The 22,882-nt window shown below is 37.1% G+C and overlaps 1 pseudogene; it reads right to left on the bottom strand.

The window, feature by feature from the left end:
* Positions 1 to 428: 428 nt before the first annotated feature.
* LOC147492611 (uncharacterized) lies at positions 429 to 21,953 on the bottom strand (annotated as a pseudogene).
* Between the last annotated feature and the right edge of the window lie 929 nt (positions 21,954 to 22,882).

The following is a 22,882-nucleotide window of genomic DNA, read 5'->3' as shown; positions in this document are numbered from 1 at the left end:
ATACTTGATTTTTCATCTATTCAATCCGTTTTTAATTTCGCGTCAAGGGTATACTTGACCTTTCATCTACCCAGTCCTTGTGAGTGATTTAAAAAACAAAGATGGTTCTGAGAGTTACTTTTTCCCCGATCTGTCCCTCGGAGTCACTCCCTTAATCATATTTGTGTTATGGTCTCATAAGTGTCTTAAGTTTTGCATGTTTAATGGTGGAATGTTAAAATGCTAGAAAATTAACAAGAACACACAGATTTACATGGAAAAATCGAAAAACCCTGGAACCAAGTGAAAAATTAACCGTAGAGCCACACCGAATCCGAAGGGAAAAATGAAGCAACAATACAACAAGGGATTCCATCTGCTTTTAGTCTCTATACAATTAGAGTTACAACATGTGAGTGCAAAGAGTTAGGTCCATGAAACACGCTTGCTTATTCAATTACCACTCCCATCTTTGAGCGGAGTTGCATCAAATCTGCTAAATTTGCACTATTCTTTTCCGTGACAATATTTGCTTTGCTTCCATGACGTACTGCTTGATGCCTCTTCATTGATATTTCCTTTAGTGATTGATGTTGTTGCAATTCAATTTGCTCCACTTCATTTCTGTGCTCTTTATCATCACTTTGGTCATATATAAGTATACAACTAACAGAAGAAGCATCGCTGGTCTGGATTATGAAATAATATGCTAAACCTTCTATTTTATCCATGACAATCTCTTCTTATTTGCTTCCATGATAGCTTGATGCCTTTTCACTGATATTTCATTCAATGCTTGCTGATATTGGAATTTAATTTGTTCCACTTCCTTTCTATACTCTTCATCATCACTTTGGTCATCCATAACAGAAGAAGCGTCGCTGGCCATGTTAATATATTTGTGCCAATTTTAACTCCAGCAAGAACATCTCCACTATATTCCATAGGTCCTGTAACATTAGACATAGATGTGCTGACAGAACACTTCTTATTGTTTTCGTTTGTCCACATATCAGAACCTTTAGCTTCTGTCGTAATAGTTGAATTTTGAGACTCAATATCATCATGATAGATCTCAATAAGCTTCAAATGCTCAAGAACTTTGCATGTTGGTGAACTCCAATAAGCTGAAACATAGGCTGCTTTATTCTGAACATCAGAAAATCCTTCAACTTGTAGGAAAGGGTCCTTTAGAAGCTCCTTTGCTGGCAATCTCTGATTTGCAGGGAGTAAACACTTCTCTAGAAACGATTTTACTTCCGGATCATTCACCTTACCAATATATTATTCCAGTTGCATTTAAGTTTGAGTCTTACTTGATAGTTAATCTTAGTTCTTTTTGTCTAAGTTAGGTTAATGTTTACCTTATGTTTATTCAATTAAGTGCTGAATGTTTACCATATTTTGTACATTGTTATGAAGTGAAACTATAATTAAGGTTAACTTTAATTAAATGTTCTGTTTGCAAATTTCATGGATACGTTTAAGACAGAAGATGTTTTGTAATTTGAGGTAATTCTATTTTAGGTTGGGAGAATGGCTAGGCAATTTGCGAAGCCGAGATCAGATAATTTTGAGGACAGGGATGAAGTTAAGCTACCAAGTTACAGAGGGGATAATATAAATGTGGATGCTTTTACTGAGAAGGTGACACTCACTCCTTTTTGTGTATGTATGGTGTATGGGTGATGTAGATAGATGATGGTCGTTGAACAAAATAGAAGCGTATCAAAACCTAATTATCCCTCAATAAGTAAAGGATGAGTAAGGTATCGTTCCACTTTTAAGTGTATGTTTATATGAAGGACAGGATTGGAAAGGGGTTTGAGGGATTAAAACTATTATTATAGATATTGTAGATTCTAATGTTAAACTAAACTAAACTAAACTAACTAACTAAACTTATACTAAAACTAAGAATTGGAAATAGGGAGAGAATATGAGAGAGATAGATTCAAGAGATTCAAATCCACCAATGCTTTTGATTCAATGACCTTTTGCTTCATGTTGTTCTCCAAGTAGACTACAATCGGCAATCGAGAAAAGTGCCGATGCCCTCTTGGATGAAACATCGTTAACAATTAACTCTACTTAAGGTTGTTCCTATGTTCATATTACTAGTATCTTCTTTCCTTTTATGTGAGCTTGGGCAGCTATTCAATGAATCACCATCTAAGGCAAACACAAGGAATACTTCCCTTACTCTAAAACACTACACAATTAGATTAAAAGTAGAGAATAATAGTATAATATTCAATTACAATAAATAAAACTCTATTCTAGCATTATATTCAATTCCAATAAATAAAAGCATGTTACTAGCAAATATTCAATTGCAATAAATAAAACCCTAAACTAGCATGATATTCAATTGTAATAAATAAAAACCTTAATCTATACTTCCATCCCCTGGTGTGGGCAATGGAACTAATAACTAAAAACATAAAGAACTAACCTGATTGAAGAACACCATAAACCAGAAGAATCATTAAACCTTAAGCGCCGGCTTCATCTCCTCCCTTGAAGGAGAAGATTAGCCTTCCATATAGAAAGAAGAACACGAAGAACGAGAAGAAGAGTCGAAGAACATAAGACTAGAAAGACTAATTTATTAAGACTCAGCTAGTTAAAACCGATATTTTATTATTAATCTCTCTCTGTCTCAAGTTCTAGAGACAAGAATATAAGTGAATTGGCCCCTTACATGAGGCACTTAGGTCCTCTATTTATAGGGGTTACAATGAGCTCTAGAAGCATTCCAAACCGTCATTTGTTTCCTAATACAAATAGACTTCTTTCAGAGTCCAACTTCGTCTCCAAAACTGAGAAGGAATTGGCTACAGTGTCGATTAATGCGTCTGGACTCATTATCCATGCGTCTCAGACTCAAGAAATGCATCTGGACTCACGATCTATGCGTCCCAGATGCGAGCATTAATTGAGTCTAGACTCACGATCCATGAGTCTCAGACTCAGAAGTCTATTTTCCCTCTTTTGCTCCATCCTTCTATCCTCTTTTGCGGGCTTTGGTCCAAGCAACGAATCCTTTGGCCTTGGGCTTCCAAATAGACTTTAAAATAGGTCCAAGTTGCATCTTTAATAGCTCCAATTCCTTGGCCTTCTCCATGATTGTCCACGGGCCTCCCATGTGATCCTTAATGCTCCGTTTTACCCCATTTTCTCTAATATTCTACAAAACTCTCTTTTTCACCTGTAGAATCTTAAAACACAACTTATAAACACTATTAGTCCACTAAGATGGCTAAACAAGAGGCATAATCGAGGGTTAAATAGCACTTTTTGAGCACTTATCACAACTCCCAACTAGCCTTTTGCTAGTCTCTTAGCAAATAAGATAAAAAAATAGATAAGTGATCAAAATCATATCCTAATAACAAAAATAAAATCCTAACTCAGTTTCGCAGGCATCGCGATTGCATTTACCATATGCAACAAGGCTTTAAACCTTTAAGTTTCCCAAAAAGGACGAGTTGTAGTCTCGTGAGGGTTTTCAGGTGATATACCCACAAAATCAATCAATAGCATGTTCAAGAATGATAGTATTTTTCAGAGAGAGAAATTCCTTACCCACTTAGTGCTTACTCCAATAGACAATCTCCATTGCTAACTACATTGCTGCAAAGACTCATAGATTATGATGAGAGATAGTAAAAATTGACAAAAATTCTCAATCAAGGCTTATGTGTGTACTTAGTCAATTTTCTATACTCTCCTATCCAAGAAACGGAATCCCTAGTTTACCTTTAGACAGATAATCTCGACTTTCAATCCTCACCAGTCATACTCTCAATAAAGAATCTCTCAGAAGATGGTCTACTATTTTACCTCATATATGTGGGGAAAAGAATAATGCATACGAACATCCCACATACTACCTTGAAAAACCGACTTCTGAATAAACGTAGTCTCATGGAAAGAATGTCAATCACATATGAAGTGTCGAGTCATTCACTTTAGCATCCTCTCACCTATTCTAGACTTCGTACCATACTGTAGTGATAAGTCATGGGTTGTAACATGGCTTGGGTATTGGTTTATGAAGGAAAGGTAAAAAGGATTCTAAGGTTGTTTCTGAAAAACACTAAGAGTTTTGCTTCTTTCTTTGGAAGATTTCTTCAAATTCTGTATTGCAGAGAAAATTTTTCCTTTGTCTTAGCTTTTCCATCCATTCTTTTTTTTTTTTTTTTTTTTTGTTTAAGACTCAGTGGTATATCCTTGATTAGTACTGGATATGCTTGTTTTCCACTAGCTTCTTTCACTTTGATCAGAATGATGGACTTCATTGTATCTCTCTGATATTTTCTTGTAATCTTCCTTTTGTGGTCTTTCTTCCTCTTTGTGCCCCTCGTATCCTCAGAAACATATGGGTATGGTTGATAAAGATTTTGGCTATACTCTTTGTCTGGAGTTGGGTGACGGGTAAAGGGTTAAATGAAAGAAAATGGCTTATTGTACGGCTCAAAAGGGTTTAACATGATGGTCCTACTAGGTGGGATAAAGGCTGAATAGGTTCACTACTTGACTTATCAGTATGATACTCTATTTCGAATAGACTACAAGACCTAATGGCTATCTCCCCAGTTGATGTCACTTCGTGATTAACCAAATAAATGAATAATAAGACTATATTACAATGACATAAAGAACTTAAAGATGTTGAGTCTCTAAGACTCAGATTTTTCGTAAAAACTCTCCAAAGAATGGGTATAAAGCTCAAGTCTCACGGGCTAAGTCTAAAAATTCTACTTCCAGTTTATTAGGGGTTTAAATCTCTCTTCTAGCAAAAGTATACAAAACTGATCAAGTGTTATGGTGGTGCCTTGATAAAGAATTCTATCAACAAGAACTATGTCCAAGCATAATAAATAGTCTAAGCGGTAATGAAATCAATAATATCAACTATCTATCAAACTCAACACTAAGCAGTATAGAATATATATCCCAAACTCATCATTAAAATTCATTTTTCTCATGCTACTGATATAGAAACAAAAATATTTTTGTTTTTGAAAACTAATTTTCAAAATTCATTTCTCAAGTACTTCTCAAGTACACCCTCCCCGTACTTATGCATGCATTGACCTTAATGTATAAAGAAGTAAATGAAATGGATGAGAAAAAGGTAGGATATTACCATTGATGCCGAATATTAGAATTAGTTCAAGAAACAAATTTTTAGGTCTTTTTACGTCAGATCCCCAAGACGTAATGTGAGTCTTTTAAAGTCAGATTCTCAAGACTTTTGAGTCCTTTATAGTCAAATCCTCAAGACTAGTATATCATGCATTATCAATTTGGAGTGAGGAGATCAGATTTTCTTACCCAAATCGAATTTAATGTTTGGAAGACGAGGAGGTCTCACCTTGTGGGTTGTCAAAAATACTCCTTGATATGTCGGAAAGATTGATGGTGAAGTTGCTTCTCTACCTTGAACTATTTCAGGTCTGATGATTTTGTGATAGGCCTTGTGGTTCCTCCGTGTAGAAAATTGACTTAAAAATCTTTCTTTCTAACAGACAATAATATCGATGTGCCCTTTACCACCACACAGTTGATGATAATGGATATCCGGCCGACTACGCCAGGGTGGGCGTAGACCGGGTTCACATACTTCTCTCGCTCGCATAATAATGGTGTAGAAGAGGCTTCAACAAAGGCAATTCTCCTTATCAATATGGTTCACTTTCTGCGCTTTTGAAGACTCATTTCAGTTTCTAGATTCTGTTGTTTTTCCAAAACTTCTTTAAGCTGATTCTCTAGTAACTGATTTTTCTGGGCAGAAGTATGTTGTTCATCCTGAAATGTAGAGTTCATCTTCTCAACGTGATGATACTCTCTATCAATTTTCCATTATGCTCACTTAAATCCTGAATTTTTGTAGAGATTCTAAGAACATGGCTAGCAACGCCGTGGTGGTGTGGTTCTCGTGTTCATCATAGTTTTTGTAGATTGAGCACTTTCAATTGTATCTTCGAATGGGACGAATTCTTGTATCATGCTATCAAGGAAGTACACCTCTCCACCTTCGGCTTCATCACAATCCTTATATAACATGTGAAAGATATTTATGTCCATGGACATCTTACCAAAGTTGATCTTCATTTCACCGTTGTAACAATTTAACAAAGCTTTTGCGGTAGCGAGGAAAGGTCGGCCTAGAATAATTGGAATTTTATCAAAGGCTTCCTAGGTGTCTATCACAATGAAATCCACTGGATAGTAGAAATCGGCTACTTGAACAAGAACATCCTCAACTATGCCTCTGGGAATCTTGGTAGAATGGTCAGCTAACTTTAATTTGACTTTTGTAGGCTTTAGGTTCTCCAGGCCCAACGCTTGGTACACATGATATGGCAAGAGATTAACACTAGCACCAAGGTCTAAAAGAGCATTACCCGTGAATTTTTCTCCTATCTTGCATGATATTGTAGGACTTCCTAGATCTTTGAGCTTGACCGAGCTTGTCGATGGATAATAGATATTGTTTGTCCGCCTAGAAACGCGCTTTGGAACATGAGTACTTCTCTTTATGTTGCATGCATCCTTCAAGAATTTGGCATATGATGGCAATCGCTTGATCGCTTTGAGAAAGGGGATATTGATGTTATCTTTCTCAAATGCCTCTTTCATCTCTAAAATTGTTTTGTTTTTGCTTTGAGCAAAAAAATATAGGAAAAGGTGCCTTTGGTACAAACACATCAAGATGTGTTCCGCTTTTCTTTCTCTTTGGCATTCTTGCATATCTTGTCTTGGTCATCTTGACAAATGGGAGTGGAAAGGATTTCCCCACTTCCTTTTGAACTTCATTTGAAATCTTGACCGATTGCTCAGAAGCAATGTCATCATGAGAAGGTAAGTCAACCTTGTTGTCTATCTTTAATCCCCGACCGAGAGTAGTAATCGAGCTAACATGATCATGGAGGTGATCAATACTAGAAGTTGTCCCAATGTGGCATACATCTTCACTCTTCAATATTGGTTCCAATAAGCTAGGTTGAGTGGCTTGTGTCTTTTACGCACAAAGCAAAGTGGTGAGTTGGTCGACCTTAGCCTCTAGAGACTCCATTCTAGAACATTGACTTGCCCGAGATTGCGGAGATTGAAATGAGGACTGTGCAAGAAGCTCTAGAACACTTTCAAACTTCTGATTTTTCTGTGATAGCAAAGTAATTGCATTCTCCGAGGGTTGGCAGTCGCGGCATAATTTCTCCTAGGATCAGGCACTAACTCTCCACTTGTATTGGAATTTTGTTGAGAGTATAATTGTTGTTGAGGGACCAATTGTGAAACTTGACTTGTCTGTGGAATATAACTTTGATCTTGAGAACCTAGGGGTCCAGCATTCTGTCTCCAATAATTACCTTGAAAGTTATTACCACCTTGGTTGGGCCTCTGAAATGAGTTTATATTGTACTCTCTAACTGATGCATGTTTATAGTAACCAGGACATTCTAGAGTTGGATGGGAAGTGTCCGAACAGACTTCGCAGTATTGGCTAGCTTGCATGATTGGGAGAGATTTAGCTTGAGACTTGTTGATCTTGGAGGGATTCATGGAGAACTGGTTGAATTTCTTACTCAAAGTTTCAATGCTGGTGGCCAAGGCTGGCCAATGTAGACTTCAGTTCTTGATCTGATTGTTCATGTGCTTGGTAACCAAATTGCTTTGCCTCCCCCTCCATGCTAGCGACATCCTCGTTGCTAGTAGTCCATTGTTGTGTTTCTTCAGCTAAATTCTCAAGAAAGTTGTAAGCTTCCTCTCCATCCATTGATGTAAACTTGCCTTTGTGCATTGACTGTATCATCTGCTTGTTCATAGTAGAAAGTCCTCGGAAGAAAAAATGAGCCAGTATGCTCTTATCATAACCATGATGTGGACATGAGACTAGCAGATTATTGAATTTCTCCTAGCTTTGATGATATTCTTCAGTCACCTTCCCTTTGAAATTGCTGATGGCTTGCTGCATGGCATATGTCTTCTGGGGTGGGTAGAACTTGTTCATAAACTTTGTTCTTAACTTCTCCAGGTTGTTGATTGAATTGATCTACCGCGGTAGTTAACCATTCGGATGCTTTTACCTTCGAGTGAGAGTGGAAAAAAATTAACTTGATACTCTCATCCCCGATATTCGGTTCTTGAAAGTTCCGAGGATCGATAGAAATTTGTTCATGTGAACATAAGGTGAACATTATGCGAACCGTTGAACTTTGGAAGCATAGAGATTACCGATGCTCTAAGCTCAAACCGGTTAGCTTCTCGCGTTTCGGAAAAACAATACCTTTTGGGTGGGTTTCCAATGATTGGCGAATAGAAATCGCTTCAACTTCTTCCTCTCACAGGCTTGCATGGGTGGGATAGCTTCGTGGATTATTGGTGTCCAAAACAACTCCATCATTCGTCGCGCCATTATATCAATCCCGTCTAGTATTCTTGCTATGCAAAGATGATGAAAACTATCCTATTATGCTTGAATGCAATTAAACTAATATGCAACTATTCTAATTATACTAATATGCAAAACTACTTTCCTTCAACTTGGTTGGGCTTTGCAGCTAGTATCTCGCCCGTTGTGTCTAAAAGTCGTCTCTTCTAGGGTTATGGTGAATCACTTGGATTGCTTAAGTACCACGTCCCACAGACAATAGTCCGTTTGTCAAGATTCAGACAAGAAACACTAGAGTTTGATATTTCGCTGTGTTGGCTTACAACTTCAATTGTTGAAAAGATCCTAAATTCAATTATACTAGAAAGCAATAAACTAAACTATGATGCAACTATACTAAGAAAGCAATAAAAAGAATGAAGATTCGACTAACCTGGATGGTAGATCTTGTCTTCGAGATGTCCTTCAAGCTTCTCTCTTTCTCAAAAGGTTGGATGATGCGACTAAAATTGCCTCAAGATCCAAAGTTCTACTCTTGAAAGAAAACGTTAAACATAAACAACTTAAAACGGCAGCGGCGCCATTTGACACTCACTCCTTTTTGTGTATGTATGGTGTATGGGTGATGTAGATAGATGATGGTCGTTGAACAAAATAGAAGCATATAAAAACCTAATTATCCCTCAATAAGTAAAGGATGAGTAAGGTATCGTTCCACTTTTAAGTGTATGTTTATATGAAGGACAGGATTGGAAAGGGGGTTTGAGGGATTAAAACTATTATTATAGATATTGTAGATTCTAATGTTAAACTAAACTAAACTAAACTAACTAACTAAACTTATACTAAAACTAAGAATTGGAAATAGGGAGAGAATATGAGAGAGATAGATTCAAGAGATTCAAATCCACCAATGCTTTTGATTCAATGACCTTTTGCTTCATGTTGTTCTCCAAGTATACTACAATCGGGCAATCGAGCGAGTGCCGATGCCCTCCTGGATGAAACATCGTTAACAATTAACTCTACTTAAGGTTGTTCCTATGTTCATATTACTAGTATCTTCTTTCCTTTTATGTGAGCTTGGGCAGCTATTCAATGAATCACCATCTAAGGAAAACACAAGGAATACTTCCCTTACTCTAAAACACTACACAATTAGAAGAAAAGTAGAGAATAATAGTATAATATTCAATTACAATAAATAAAACTATATTCTAGCATTATATTCAATTGCAATAAATAAAAGCATGTTACTAGCAAATATTCAATTGCAATAAATAAAACCCTAAACTAGCATGATATTCAATTGTAATAAATAAAAACCTTAATCTATACTTCCATCCCCTGGTGTGGGCAATGGAACTAATAACTAAAAACATAAAGAACTAACCTGATTGAAGAACACCATAAACCAGAAGAATCATTAAACCTTAAGCACCGGCTTCATCTCCTCCCTTGAAGGAGAAGATTAGCCTTCCATATAGAAAGAAGAACACGAAGAACGAGATTAGCCTTCCCAGATGCGAGCATTGAGTCTAGACTCACGATCCATGAGTCTCAAACTCAGAAGTCTATTTTCCCTCTTTTGCTCCATCCTTCTATCCTCTTTTGCGGGCTTTGGTCCAAGCAACGAATCTTTTGGCCATGGGCTTCCAAATAGGCTTTAAAATAGGTCCAAGTTGCATCTTTAATAGCTCCAATTCCTTGGCCTTCTCCATGATTGTACACGGGCCTCCCATGTGATCCTTAATGCTCCGAATTGCTCCGTTTTACCCCATTTTCTCTAATATTCTACAAAACTCTCTTTTTCACCTGTAGAATCTTAAAACACAACTTATAAACACTATTAGTCCACTAAGATGTCTAAACAAGAGGCATAATCGAGGGTTAAATAGCACTTTTTGAGCACTTATCAGAAGGATAAGACCCCAGATCCTCATAGGTTGGTCAGGGCATACTGTTGGAGTTATCCCTCACATGAGGAGAAAAGAAGTTCAGCTTGCTCAAGGCACGCCTGATAAGTGCTTAAAAAGTGCAATTTAACCCTCGATTATGCCTCTTGTTTAGCCATCTTAGTGGACTAATAGTGTTTGTAAGTTATGTTTTAAGATTCTACAGGTGAAAGAGAGAGTTTTGTGGAATATTAGAGAAAAAGGGGTAAAACGGAGGAATTTTGAGCATTAAGGATCACATGGGAAGCCCGTGGACAATCATGGAGAAGGCCAAGGAATTGAAGCTATTAAAGTTGCGACTTGGACCTATTTTAAAGCCTATTTGGAAGCCCAAGGCCAAAGGATTCATTACTTGGACCAAAGCTCGCAAAAAAGGATAGAAAGATAGAGCAGAAGAGACAAAATAGACTTCTGCATCTGGGAAACATGGATCGCGCGTCCAGACGCATTGCTTGCGTCTGGGACGCACGGATCGCGCATCCAGGCGCATTGCTCATGTCCAGACGCATGAAATGACACTGTAGCCAATTCCTTCTCAGTTTTGGAGACAAAGTTGGACTCTGAAAGAAGTCTATTTGTATTAGGAAACAAATGACGGTTTGGAATGCTTCTAGAACTCATTGTAACCCCTATAAATAGAGGACCTAAGTGCCTCATGTAATTTGCCAATTCACTTATACTCTTCTCTCCAGAACTTGAGGCAGAGAGAGATTAATAATAAAAGATTCGGTTTTAACTAGCCGAGTCTTAATAAATTAGTCTTTCTAGTCTTATGTTCTTTGACTCTTCTTCTTCTCGTTCTTCATGTTCTTCCTTCTTTATGGAAGGCTAATCTTCTTCTTCAAGGGAGAAGATGAAGCCGATGCTTAGGGTTTGTTGATTCTTTTGGTTCATGGTGTTCTTCAATCAGGTTAGTTATTTATGTTTTTAGTTATTAGTACCATTGCCCAGACCAGGGGATGGAAGTATAGATTAAGGTTTTTATTTATTGCAATCGAATATCATGCTAGTTTAGGGTTTTATTTATTGCAATTGAATATTTTCTAGTGACATGCTTTTATTTATTGCAATCGAATATCATGCTAGAATATGGTTTTATTTATTGTAATTGAATATTATACTATTATTATCTATTTTTCTTCTAGTTGTGTAGTGTTTTAGAGTAAGGGAAGTATTCCTTGTATTTGCCTTAGATGGTGATTCATTGAATAGCTGCCTAAACTCACATAAAAAGTAAGAAGATATTAATAGCATAAATATAGGAACAACCTTAAGTAGAGTTATTCGTTAACGATGTTTCATCCAAGAGGGCATCGACACTCGCTCGATTGCCTAATTGTAGTCTACTTGTGAGAACAACCATGAAGCAAAAGGTCATTGAATCAAAAGTATTGGTGGATTCTAATCTCTTGAATTCCCTCTCTTATAAATTTTCAATAGTTTAGTTAGTTTAGTTTAGTTTAGTTTAGTTTAGCATTAGAATCTACAATATCTATAATAATAGTTTTTAATTCCTCAAACCCCCTTTCCAGTCCTGTCCTTCATATAAATATACACTTAAAAGTGGAACGATACCCTACTCATCCTTTACATATTGAGGGATTATTAGGTTTTGATACGCTTCTATTTTGTTCAACGCCCATCATCCATCTACATCATCTGTCTACATCATCCATATACCATCTCACACACAAAAAGAAGCTTGTCAGCGCCCCGCGCCCATGCCTTGGACGACCTCCAATGTTTTTAGGGCGCGCGCGCTAGACTTTGGCATTGCCCAAGGCGCGCCTGTGCCCATGCCTATTTTCGTCAGGATTTCTATTTTTGCGAAACCGCGAGTTTGCAATATAAGGTTTAGGTTTTTAGCAAAACCTAACACATGCAAGACATGAAAAAGACACAACACACAGAGAGGAAACCCAATCTTGAAAGCAATCAAGATTGAGAGAGAACCTTTATAGAGAAATAACCCTGTAAAGAGAGAGGAGTGATCTAGTAAGGTGAGAGACTGAAAGGAGTGATTGTAATCTTCCTTCCTACTTTATAAAAGGATTAGCTCTTGTGGAAGTAGGCACAATTGGCCGAACCACGGTATATCTTTGTGTTGTGGTATGCTTTTACTGTTTTATATTATTATTTGTTGTGAATAGTTGTTTAGCGATTTGGGCATGTTAGTTTGGTTATAGGGAATATTTAGATTGTTGTTTGGAGTTGTTATTGATCCTAGTACAAGTTATCTGTGTAGTGGGGATCGATTGGTATCGGTATAAACCCCAACAAGTGGTATCAGAGTCAGGTTAGATTAGCTTAGGGTGTTATCCAAATCTTGGTCGGAAAGTGTTTGACAAAACTCCTAAGAGAAGATTTGAGTTTAAATAACTTGTAGAGATGGACAATTCCATGAACACTCGCATGACGAGTCTGAATAGGAAGAACTACACCATTTGGAAAGCCAAGATGGAAGACTTGCTTTATTGCAAGGACTTGGCACAACCCATTGAGAATGGAGGAGAAAGACAAAAATTGGTTGCTGCGGCTGAGTGGAGCAAGCTTGACAGAAAAGCAATTGGGTACATTCGATAGTGGATTGATGATAATGTCTTTCACCATGTATCCCAAGAAACTGCAACTTTTGGCTTGTGGAAGTGATAGGAAATTAGCCGGTCTAAATTAATAGACTAATCTAACCCTAATTAAACCGCAAGTGCACAGCTATCGTTGAAAATAGTTGCGGCAAACGGGTCGATCCCACAGGGATTGCTACTTCGGACAAACGAGTACTAAAATATTACCTAACCTAATTCGACAATATTGTTTTATAGAAAATTGGAATTATTATTAACTAAAATTAACTAATTACTACGAAAGTAATAAATTAAATGGATTAACTATTAACGAAGAAAACACTAAGGCATTCGAATCCACCCTAGACCGTTATAGGTTATCCTAGTCAAATCAGTTTATAGTTCTCTTTTAATTACGAGTAGCATGAGGGAAAGGTAACCCTTGCTTGCTCGAAGATGTGATCATGAAACTCTTATATTTATTAGATTGATTGAATTTCAGCAAACGAAAATATAAATTCCTAGCAAGAGTTGTCTTTTTATAGAACAACTCTTCACAGATTTATTTAAACGATAAACGTAGTGCATTGATATTAATAAGAGAATAATCTAACTATTAATTAGTCGAGACATGAAAACATGCAAGATATAATTAATGAAAGTAATCCTATTACTATCTAAAGAAATCAATCAAGTTTAATCTTTAAATTCCGAGAACAGTAAACTAATTAAACATAAAAAACCTACGCAAGTCTAGGGCTTCATCTAAGCCCTAGCTAATAGTTTAGCTACACATAATAATCAAACTAAAAATAAAGTAAAGGTTAGGAGAACTCATGTCGACAGTGAAATCTCCTTGGCTTTCCTTCGTCTCGTTCTCGATTTTCGTGCGTATCCAATTCTCGCTCTTCGGCTCTCCGGTGTTATGTTCTGTCTTCTGTGTTTTGGAGCGCCCCCCTCTACTGTTTCTCTCTTCTATATATAATGGATTGGTTAGGGCAGTGTTTGATTTCGAATGGAATTCGAAGTCGGTGGCGAGAGATTCTGGATTGGATCAGTTTGAGTGGAAGTCGGTCTTTTGTTTCCTGTTGGGTTTTAGTGCAATTGAGAATAGAGAGTCTTGATCAAGTGAAAGTGGATGTATGGAAGAATGGTAGGATGTGTAGTGCTCGATTGGTTCGGGGGTTCGATCACCGAAACTTGAGGGATGGGTTTTTTGTTCCTGTTCGTGAGTGAGAGACGAAGGAATAGAATGTTCTGATCAAGTGGTCCAGTCGGTAAGTTAGGTAGTAGTGTGTGCTTATGTTTAATTGGGTGCACATGGGCCGGTCCTTAGTTCTTGGTCATGGGTCACTTTGGATCAATATTCAGTCCATAGTCTAATGATTCTAATCAAACAAATCTACACCTTCTTTATTCTTGAGTCATGTAACTTTGAGCTTATGACTTGGTCCATACCCTTACTGGCGTGCTCATCCAAACTTCCTTGGGCTTTACGTCTTCACTTCCTGATGCTTTAAGCCCAATCTTGAATATTTTGACCCCAAACCATCTAATATATATTTCATGCCACCAAACTCCCAAAGCCAGCACACCATGCCACTTCAAGATTATGATATATAAGTATGCAGTTGCACAACCACATTTACTTGAGTTCTAACCATGACACCAATGCTGCAACCTTTACGTCATTTTAATGTATTACACCTATTTTCTACAAATTCACCGGAAACACACTTTATTATATAAAAGTAATCAATTAATTAGACTAACTAATATAAAATTGGGAATAATAATATAGCATTTACATGTTTATCAAATACCTCCAAACTTACATTTTGCTAGTCCTCGAGCAAAGCTCAAACTAAGCTAATAGCAAAAACAAAAATCCTAACTCACTTTCGTAGGAATCACGATTACACTTAGCATGTGTAACAAGCCTTTTAAACCCCTAGGTTACCCCTAGTGGACGAGTTTAGTCTCATGAAGGTTTTCAGAAACGGTACCCTCAAACATTAACATAGTATAACCAATGGTGATATAATTTTCTCATAGATACAAATAAACTTTTTCTCCCACTGATAAACAAATTCAAAAATCATTAATTATCACAGTTTCCATCATTATCACCAAGACGCATTACTACTTCCAAAGATAGAAATCATGGACTACTTTCTAAACCCAAAGCGTGTGTGTGTGTTTAGCCAAAGTAATACAATCTCTTATCCAAGTAACGGAATTCCTAACTTACTATCCAAAGAATATATCAACCTCAATCCTCACCATTTATACACTCACAAGAAAGTCTCTCCTTTAGATAAGTTTTCAATTTTTACCTCTGTATGCAGGGAAATGAGTAAAATAATAGAACATCCCACATATTTAGCCAGAAAGACGGACTTATGAAATTTCAAAAACAAATTAGTCTCATGGAAAGAACATCAATCACATGTGAAGTGTCGGGTCCTTCACTTTAGCATCCTCTCACCTATTCTACACTTCATATCATACTTTTGTGATAAGCCTGGGTATTAAGACGGGGCTTAGGATAGGTTAACAAGAAAATGGTAAAAAGGAATAAAAAATTTCTGAGAATAAACTAAAGACCATCTTGTACTTGACTTTCATGGAAAATTTCTTCACTTTGTAGATCACATTACTTGACTTTCTCACTACTTCTGCTCAATGATTTCTCTTTTTTTTTTTTTTTTTTTTTTTTTTTTTTTTTTTTTTATATATATATATATATATATATATATATATTTTTTTTTATTTATTTTTTTTTTTTTTTCTTTCTTTTCTATTGAATCACTGTGAGCAAAAGGAATGATTTTCTTCATTTGATTTTGGTAAATTTTCCTTCCGAATCTTCTTTCTTCTAGCTTTCTCCTTAGTCTTTTAGAAATTCTCAGAAATATGGGTAAGGCCAATAATATGGGTTTACACTCCTTATCTGGAGTTGGGTTAAGTATAGTTGGTTTGAGAAGAAAAGGCTTAATATATAAGGCTTCAAAAGGGTTAACATGAAAATCCTATTAGGTGGTATAGATAAAGGCTAATTGGCTTACTACTTTGACTTATTAGTATGATATTCCGTTTCGAATAGACTACAAGACCTAATGGCTATCTTCCCAGTTGATGTCACTTCGTGATCGACTAAATTAAGAAAAAATGAGACCATACAACGAATTTAAGCACAGAAGAATGATTGAGTCAACTTGGACTCAGAATTTACGTAAAAACTCTCCAAGAAATTCAAAGGCTCAAGTCTCACGGTTAAGTCTCTATATTCCTCTTCTAGTGCACTAGGAGATTAAATTACTCTTCAATTTGACATGTATCAGGTGGCTAATAGTGCATATTCTACTTTGGCTTAGACTTTCATCAACAAAATCTATTTCTAGAGGTAGAAAATAGTCTAAAAACAACAATGACTTCAAAAGTGACTCTTAACTTCATAGATTCCTTGAAAATCAGTGGCTTTAGAAATCAAATTTTTTTTAAATTCTCATCATAGGAAATCACCATTAATCATACCATGTTAGACATATTTATTTTTCGCTAAACAAACATTTTGTTCCCACCCCCAAACTTCTTATAGACATTGTCCTCAATGTTAAAACAGATGCGTAATTTAAAAGATAACAACATGGACAAGTAAAAGTATATAAAGAAAGAGGTTACCAAAATAATATCAAAGTAAAATAATATCTTTGAGTCACCTGTAGAAATTAGTACCTCACAAAAGATATAACAAATGATAATATAAAAGAGGAACCAAGTTACTACAATGACTAAAATGTGTCACGTGTCTCATCCCATGGAGTTACACGTCTCCAAAAAGTCAGAGAAAAGGTGCTAGAGTGGAATGCATGATACATGTGCACAAAAGACTCAACAAAAATAAAAACATGGGTTGCCTCCCATAAGCGCTACAGTTAACGTCTCTAGCAAACGAATGCTTCGCACACCTAATTCTTAGATTAGAATTTTGTCTGCCAACTAAACACAAAATGAATGCCCCAAAATTGAATTTTTTTTGACAGAGTCTCCTTTGCATTTTCGACATTTCATAAATATAAAACCTGTCATAACCTGAAAATCACAATAATATGTTTCTCATTGGTTAACCCAAATGGAGACTAGGGGCTGGAATGAAATATTTGGGAACAATACGAAGCGACTCTTACAAAAGAAAAACAAAACCTAAACTACTAAAATACAACAAGCATACTCATTTAGTCATGATAAACAGGATCAATAAGATCCACTTCTTCCACATCCTTATTAACAAAACCATCAAGATATGGTTTCAAGCGTTCACCATTAACCTTAAACATACGACCATCCGTAGGATCCTCTAACTCAACAGCTCCATAAGGAAAAACAGTTTTAACGATGAAAGGACCAGTCCACCTAGAACGTAACTTGTCAGGAAAAAGACGTAAATTAGAATTATATAGCAAAACTTTTTGATTAGGTTCAAAGGACTTGCGAAGAATAGATTTATCATGAAAAATCTTAGTCCGCTCCTTGTAAATCTTGGCATTCTCATATGCCTCATTCCTTAACTCAGCTAACTCATTTAATTGAAGCTTACGTTGTGAACCTGCTCTACGCATGTCAAAGTTAAAAGTTTTAATGGCCCAGAAAGCATGATGTTCTAATTCCACAGGCAAATGACATACCTTCCCAAACACAAGCCTATAAGGAGACATACCAATGGGAGTCTTATAAGTAGTCCTATAAGCCCAAAGGGAATCATTAAGACGTTGAGACCAATCCTTACGGTCAAGTCATACCGTCTTTTCTAAAATCCGTTTAATTTCCCTATTAGATACTTCAACTTGGCCACTAGTTTGAGGATGGTAAGGGGTAGCAAGTTTATGAGTAATAGAGTACTTTTTCATTAAGGATTGAAACGCACGATGTGTAAAATGAGTACCATTATCACTTATAATTGCACGACGAGTACCAAAATGAGAAAATATATTATATTTCAAAAAGTTAACTACAACCTTGTAATCATTCATTTTACATGGCACCGCCTCAACCCACTTAGAAACATAATCTACCGCGACGAGGATATAAAGATAACCAAAGGAAGGAGGAAAAGGACCCATGAAGTCTATACCCCATACATCAAAAAGCTCAACAACCAAAATAGGGGAAAGAGGCATCATGTTCCTATGGGAAATATTACCCGTACGCTGGCATCGGTCACATCCTAAACAAAACTCATGTGCATCTCTAAAGAGAGTAGGCCAATAAAAACCACACTGCAAAACCTTAGCAGCCGTCTTCTTAGGACCAAAGTGACCACCACATGCATGGTCATGGCAAAAGGAGAGAATACTACGAAACTCACTCTCCGGAACACATCTCCTAATAATCTGATCAGGGCATGACTTAAACAAGTATGGGTCATCCCAGAAAAAATACTTAACCTCAGCAAGAAACTTAGATTTATCTTGTTTTCTCCAATGAGAAGGAAACTGACCTATAACAAGATAATTAACAATATCTGCATACCAAGGCAACTGGGAGACACCAAAAAGTTGCTCATCAGGGAAGGACTCATTCAAAGGCAAAAGACTAGTAGAAGACTCTACTATAAGCCTAGACAAGTGGTCAGCGACCACGTTCTCTGTACCCTTTTTATCCCTAATCTCAATGTCAAACTCTTGTAATAAGAGGACCCAACGAATAAGACGCGGTTTAGCATCCTTTTTAGAAAGAAGATACTTCAAAGCCGAATGATCAGTAAACACGACAACCTTAGACCCTATAAGATAAAACCTAAACTTTTCTAAAGCAAACACAACAGCTAACAATTCCTTCTCTGTTGTAGTGTAATTCATTTGGGCATCATTAAGAGTTCGACTCACATAATAAATTACATGGGCCAACTTATCAAACCGTTGACCTAAAACAGCCCCAATAGCATAGTCCGACGCATCACACATTAACTCAAAAGGCACACTCCAATCAGGTGGTTGTATGATAGGAGCGGTAGTCAATAAATGCTTAAGCTTCTCAAAAGCTTTCAAACAATCATCATCAAAGACAAAATCGACGTCCTTACCAAATAAATTGCATAAGGGACGAGAAATCTTGCTAAAGTCCTTAATGAATCGCCTATAAAATCCAGCATGACCTAAAAAAGACCTAATATCTTTCACAGTCTTAGGTGGTGGAAGACTAGAAATGACATCAATCTTGGCCTTATCAACCTCAATGCCTTTACTAGAAACAATATGACCAAGAACAATACCCTGTTGAACCATAAAATGACACTTCTCCCAATTCAACACCAGATTCTTCTCCTTGCACCTAATTAACACTAATTCCAAATGGTGCAAACCCTCATCAAAAGAATCACCAAATACAGATAAGTCATCCATAAACACCTCAAGAAACCTCTCTACCATGTCAGAAAAAATGCTAAGCATGCATCTCTGGAAGGTACCAGGTGCATTACATAACCCAAATGGCATCTGACGGTGAAAGGCGAAGTTCCAAAAGGACAAGTAAATGTAGTCTTTTCTTGATCCTCAGGTGTAATACATATTTGGTAATAACCGGAATAACCATCGAGAAAACAATAATACTTATGACCGGCTAACCGTTCAAGCATTTGGTCAATAAAAGGAAGAGGAAAGTGATCTTTCCTAGTGGCTAGATTCAACTTACGATAGTCAATACAAAAACGCCACCCAGTAGTCATACGGGTAGGAACTAACTCACCATTCGCATTTTTAACTACCGTAATACCAGACTTCTTAGGGACAACCTGAACCGGACTCACCCATTGACTATCAGAGATGTGATAAATGATACCCGCATCTAACAACTTGAGAACCTCGGCTCTCACTACTTCTCTCATGTTAGGATTAAGCCGTCTCTGGAATTCACGAGTTGGTCTAGCATTCTCCTCTAGATGAATATGATGCATACAATCAGTGGGGCTTATCCCATTAATATCAGCAATAGTCCACCCTAAAGCTATTTTATGGTCTCTAAGAACCCTAAGCAATTTACTCTCTTGTTCACTATCAAGATTAGAAGCAATAATAACTGGCAAGGTCTCATCAGGCCCCAAAAAGACATACTTAAGAGTATCAGGTAATGGTTTCAACTCAAGCTTAGGAGGACTATCTATGGAAGAAACTGGGTTAGACTCAGAAGGAGAAAGAGGTTCTACCTTGGTTTTCTACTTATTAGTATCTAAGATCGGGGTAGCATCAAGCAAAGCATTAACTTCACAAATAGAACTATCCACATCAAAATCACCGCCAAAATGAGCTAAACAAGACTCAAGAGGGTCATCGGAATAACTCTCTAAGAAAGTCTTATGGACCACAGACTCAATAAGATTAACTTCCCAAAAATCATTAGGCTCAGGGGGTTGTTGACCCACATTAAACACGTTAAGCTCAGTAGTCATATTACCAAAAGAAAGCTTCAACACTCCATTATGGCAGTTAATGATAGCATTAGATGTGGCCAAGAATGGACGACCTAAGATAACAAGAATGTGGTGCTTAGGGTCCTGAACAGGCTGAGTATCTAGAACAATAAAATCAACAGGGAAATAAAACTTGTCAACCTGAATCAAAACATCCTCAATAATACCCCGTGGAACTCTCACAGACCTATCCGCCAATTGAAGAGTAATGGTGGTGGGTTTTAACTTACCAAGACCAAGCTGTAAATAAACCGAATAGGGCAACAAATTAACATTAGCCCCCAAATCTAGCAATGCCTTCTCAATCATATGATCACCAATTACGCAAGAAATAGTAGGGCATCCAGGATCTCTAAACTTAGGCGGGGTTTGGTTTTGGATAATGGAGCTCACTTGCTCGGTAAGGAAGGCTTTCTTGTGCACATTCAACTTACGTTTCCGTGTGCACAAATCTTTAAGAAACTTGGCATAAGAAGGAACTTGTTTTATGGCATCAAGTAATGGAATGTTAATTTGAACTTATATAAACAGCTCCATCATCTCACTCAAATTAGAACCTTTCTTAGCCTGATCTAACCGTTGGGGAAAAGGAGCTTTTGGTATATAAGAAGGTATAAGACTAGTCTGCACAGGAGTAGGAGGTTCTAAGCTCTCCTTGGAAGTATTACGACTAGTAGTCCCACTTACGTCATTCTCCTCCCTTTCAATCTCTATAGGATCAGATCCGACCTCACCATCCTTAGGTACCTCAACCCTATTATCAACCTGTTTACCACTCCTAAGAATAGTAATAGACTTGGCTTGCTCCTGGTGGTTCCCTTGGTTCAAGTTAGAACCTATTTAAAATTGTCCCCTAGGATTAGCTACTGGTTGGCTAGGAAACTTACCCTTGTCCCTCTCATTCAAAGTATTAGCAATTTGACCAATTTGAACTTCCAACTTCCTAAGGGCTTGAGCATTCTCCTGAGTAGCCGTTTGACTGGTTTGCATAAACGATCGGTCGTTTCCTGAAGTTTCATGGTGGTCTGTGCTAATTGAGCCATAGTTTCCTCTAAAGGTGACAGCTTAGGTGGTTGGGGTGTATACTATTGCACCGAGTTTGTATTACTAACTGGACCACCCTGATGTATACCCTTGGACCAAGATAGGTTGGGGTGGTTACGCCACCCAGGGTTATACGTATTAGAAAACGGATTATTGCCTGGCTTTTGGTATAAATTAAAAGCATTAACTTGCGCAGTAATGCCAGGGCAATTATCAATCACGTGATCAAGACTATAACACAACAAACAACCAGGGGTCTCAACATTATTAACTTGAGCTGGAGATTTTGTCTCCTTTTCTACCTCAAGAGCCTCAACTCTTCTAACTAAGGCAACTATTTTGGCATTCGAGTCAAAATCTTTATCAACGTGAAACAGAACATTCTTTGTAGTACTACTAGCCACCTTTTTAGGCTCACGACTAGTTTCCCATTGTTGGACATTTTCAGCAACGTCTTCTAAAAATGACCATGCATCATCCACAGTCTTATCACAGAAATCTCCAGTACTCATGGTCTCAATCATAGCCTTAGAGCTAAAATCAAGAGCCTCATAGAGAATCTGTATTAGCCTACCCTTCTCTAGGCCATGGTTAGGACATTGCAAGAGTAGGTCATTGAACCTCTCCAAACACTTCCATAATGACTCTCCATCAGCTTGGCAAAAAGATGATAATTTTTTTCTAAAAGCAGTTGCCTTATGATTAGGGAAAAAATTCTTTAAGAATACAATGCATAATCTTTCCCATGTAGTTATGGAATTAGATGGAAGAGTGTGAAACCAACTCTTCGCTTTCTCCTTAAGGGAAAAAGGGAATAACTTTAGCTTTATAGCCTCATCGCTAAACTGTTGAAGCTTCATAGTCCCACAAATATCTTCAAACTCCCTTACATGAAGATATGGATCTTCCTCATCCGTACCCCTAAACTTAGGAAGTAACCCAAGTAGATTGGGCTTTAACTCGAAATTATTAGCATTGGTCGGTGGAGGAACAATGCAAGATGGTCGAGTTGTCTTAGTAGGATATATGAATTCCTTAATAGACCTAGGTACTTGGGCAACAATGTCATTATTATTGTCAGCCATGTCATCAAAAATTGGTGTATTGCCGACAAAGGTTATAGGTATCTCTAGCTCGGCGAGATTTCTAATCCTTCTATGGAGTGTCCGTTAAATTTCTGAATCAAATAGTGCTAACTCTGGATTATTGGATCGAGTCTCAATCATAAACCACTTCTAAAACCTAAGACTCTAATAAATGATGCAAACGATGCTCACACAAACAATATCAAACAAATATTTCAACCCAGATTGAATTTTAAATATTGTTTAATATATTTGCTCCTAAACCCAAATAACATGATTCCCAGTTCTTGTGCAAAAGCACCATCACTCGATCCAAGTATCAAAAGGGTTTTCCTAATGAGCGGGCTAAAACTTGTCCTAATGCAAGATGCCTAAGGCTGGTC

The sequence above is a fragment of the Coptis chinensis genome, chromosome 6 (assembly GCF_015680905.1).
Source record: "Coptis chinensis isolate HL-2020 chromosome 6, ASM1568090v1, whole genome shotgun sequence".
Lineage (NCBI taxonomy): Eukaryota > Viridiplantae > Streptophyta > Magnoliopsida > Ranunculales > Ranunculaceae > Coptis > Coptis chinensis.
This window is presented reverse-complemented; position numbering and strand designations above follow the sequence as displayed.